We start from the raw sequence: 226 nt of genomic DNA on the forward strand, positions 1-226 counted from the left end.
GTTAGGTACGCAGCAAGCACATGTAAGGATTTTTGCCACGGTCAAACCTTGACAATTCATGACAGGCAGCCGCGACCCCTTTTGCCATATGGCACAGGAGCTCATGGGATTAATAGTTTAGCGTGGTGTTTCAGCGTACGAAAGAGTGGCACTAAAATTTGACAAGGAAATGCAATAATAAAAATGAGAGGGCGGGAGTGCAATAAAGGGAAGGGCAATTATGGGG

General features: G+C 46.0%; 1 protein-coding gene across 1 annotated transcript in view; it reads left to right on the plus strand.

Annotated features, from left to right (window-relative positions):
• LOC119587745 (nephrin-like) overlaps positions 1-226 on the plus strand; it is a gene marked incomplete at both ends in the record, with an annotated part of 138,820 nt that overhangs the window by 111,300 nt on the left and 27,294 nt on the right.

This window comes from Penaeus monodon, chromosome 23 (assembly GCF_015228065.2).
Source record: "Penaeus monodon isolate SGIC_2016 chromosome 23, NSTDA_Pmon_1, whole genome shotgun sequence".
Lineage (NCBI taxonomy): Eukaryota > Metazoa > Arthropoda > Malacostraca > Decapoda > Penaeidae > Penaeus > Penaeus monodon.